Source organism: Geospiza fortis, unplaced genomic scaffold (genome assembly GCF_000277835.1).
Source record: "Geospiza fortis unplaced genomic scaffold, GeoFor_1.0 scaffold54, whole genome shotgun sequence".
In the NCBI taxonomy this organism is placed as follows: domain Eukaryota; kingdom Metazoa; phylum Chordata; class Aves; order Passeriformes; family Thraupidae; genus Geospiza; species Geospiza fortis.
The window spans coordinates 15081179-15084416 of NW_005054301.1; positions in this window are offsets into that span (position 1 = coordinate 15081179).

Below are 3238 nucleotides of genomic sequence, written 5' to 3' on the forward strand. Positions count from 1 at the left end.
ACAAAAGAAACCAACTTGGGTTTAGTTTCAGGAATAGTGGTCAGGGGTATTTTTTGGTACATGATGCAAATTCTAAATATTTCTTTAAAAGAAATGCTTTCTCCTTCTAGGGGAAAAAAAGGCTTAAAAATTACTGAATGGCTTCACTTTTTCTGATGAAAAAAATGCTACTGGCATTGCATTGCCAGTATATATATTGCCAGGTTGCATATGCAACCCTGCAAGAAAATTTATCAGTTAATCCCTTTAAAGTATATTCTTCTCTTTAAATTGTAGTACATTTTGCAAACCCCCAGATCTGACTCTTAGTAAACAAATGTGCTGCACACCCACCACAATTTAGAAGAAATTAAAACATTTCTGTTTTTAAGGGGTAAGGGCTCAGCTCAATGAATTAGCTATCATTTAATCAGACAGTGCAATTCCCCACACTTTTTTTGGTATGGGAAAAGGTCTAATTTTGATGGAAGAACTTCAAAAACAAAAAATGCCCAATCTGCCTTGTGCACGCAGGCAGATTACAGCTGTGATTAACACACAGAATATGCCTGCAAAAAAAAAAAAAAAGAACACCAATAAGCAAGGTATTCTTGTCATGACCATATGCACCAAAATATTTTTTACTCCAAATTATTTGGAATGACTCTTTCACAGACATGGCACAGATGTGTCAAACAGCAATGTCCTGGATTCCACCCCAGAGGGAAAGGGTTATGTCCTGCAGTAAATCTGCACTCCTCCCCTTTGTAGGCAACCATTTAGCTTCTTTACTGTCAGGACAATAAACATCAACAGAGGGCAGCCCACAGAAAGTCATAAATGGTGAGATCCTTCTCATCCGACTTTAGCCACTGTCCTAGTTTCAGCTAGGACAGGGTTAATTTTTTACAATAGCCAGAAGGAGGGGTGGCCAGGCCCTAATGTTATTCAATACCATCTCACATCAATTTCCAGGGACTGGATTCCCTTCAGAGGGAGAAATTGTGGCGGGCAAAACGCTCCAGTATTGCTTTACTTTCCCTCTGTCATGGGCAGGTACACCTCCCAGTAGACCGAGTTGCTCAGATCCCCATCCAGCCTGGCCCTACAGAGATGGAATAAAGAATTTCATCCTAGTATTTAATCTAAATCTACTCTCTTTCAGTGTGAGGGTACTACCCCTTTTTCAACCCCTACATGTCCCTGTAAAAAGTTCCTCTCCAGCTCTCCTGTAGGCTCCCTTCAGGTAGTGAAAGGCCACAATAAAGTCAATCTACAGCCTGAATAGGCTGAACAATCCCAATTCTTTAAGTCTTCCCTTGTGGGAGAGGTGGTCCATCCCTCTCATCAACCTGGTAGCCTCCTCTGAACTCACTCCAGCAGGGCCATGTCCTTCCTGTGCTGGCACCCAGAGCTGATGCAGCCCTGCAATGGGCTCTCAGCAGAGCAGAGCAGAGGGGCAGAATCCCCTCCCTGGCCCTGCTGCCCACGCTGCTCTGGCTGCAACCCAGGACACGTTTGGCTCTCTGGGCTGGCAGTGCCCATGGCTGGCTCATGTCCAGCCTCTCACCCAGCAGCACCCCAAGTCCTTCCCAGCAGGGCTGCTCTGGGGCTGTTCATCCCCAGCCTGTGCTGATACTGGGGGTTGCCTGACCTGGGTGCAGCACCCTGCACTTGGCCTTTTTTAATCTCATGAGATTTCCATGAACTGGTTCATGAGCTTGTCCCAGTCCATCTGGATGATATTCCGTCCTTCAGGTGTGTCAACTCCATCACTCAGCTTGGTGTCATCTGCAAACTTGACGATCCCTTCACCTATGTAATTGAGAAAGACATTAAATAGAACTGGTCCCAGTACAGACCCCTGAGAGACTCATGTCCATCAGGATTCTGAGCCCTTAACCACCACCTACTGGATGTGACCATCCCACCAATTCCTTATCCAGCAAACAGTTAACAGATAAGCTGTTCTTTTTTGTACCATTATACATCCAGAAGTGAAATACTCTGTGATGTATGATACTGCATTCACTATGCTCTTCAGCTTTATGCTGAGAATACTGATTGCAAGAAGGGAGAAAAATTATCTCAACTAGCATAAAATGTTAAACCTATCCAGGTTACAGCAGTCCATGTATCTTGCATGCTCTCTCTCTTGCTGATGTTTTAGGACTTTTTTACTGACACAGCTCTCATCATCATCATCATTTCTCTTCTCTCACAGTTCTTTATCTTGAGACAGTTGAGGTTTTTTTCTATGAATCACTGTACAGCAAAGAGGCCTACTTCAGATGGTATACTCTAAGTTAAAAGGGCAGACAATAATTTTGGCTTTGCCCTAATATACACTATTCTGCAACTATCTCATTCTTTGGGTCAAGAATTTCCCCGAGCATGTCCTAGGATAATCCGTAGTGCAGTAGTTCCTCCTCATACATTAGCCAGCACAATTGTCTGATGCATTTTACACTGTTCAGAGTCCAGCTCAGTCACTGCTCACTCCAATTTTCCCTCACCACACACGCAATTGCCTGACTAGGTCCTTCTCGTTCACTGACACTCCACTTTCCACGGGAGCACATACCAAGCATACAAAGGCCAGGGAACGCAGAGGAATTAACCATTTTTGGAATTTGATTACTTCAAAGCTGTTTCACACACTCAAGTCCCTTTTAGTCATTCAGAATATGACATGACGTAAGGAACCTACCTTTTAACCTTTAGATTTCCTGTTACCTAGAATTCATATTACATGGGAAATTCTTAGCTGAAGTAGTGCTAGTCATTTTGTTCATTAAACAAAGCTGCTATGGGAGAGTCTCAGCTGCACTACAGCGATAACCATTCCATTCCTAAAGCCAAGTCGTTTGAGGGTCATCCCCACACACTTTTCCCCAGCGACAAGGAGTGGAAAGGAGACAGCAGGTCCCTGCTGTTGCAGCCTGCCGTCCTGTCCTCTCTGCCCTCACAGAGCCCGACTCTACCAAGGCTGGGCGGAACAGGCTAACGAGAATTCACGTTATTGCCCTTTTGCGAACCCAATGTCCTGTGTGCTGTGTATTGGAACCAGTGGGCAGGCAGTGAAGGTCTCATTAAGTGAATTGCGTTAATTAAGTGAAGGATGCTTTCACCAGCGCTCAGGACAGCCGGAGGCAGCGGCGTCGGGGCGCACCTCTCCCCAGGTGCCGCCGGCGGAACGCGTCCCCAGCGCCCCCCCTGCGGCCGGGGCCAGAGAGCAGGGCCGGGCCGCCGGGCGGGC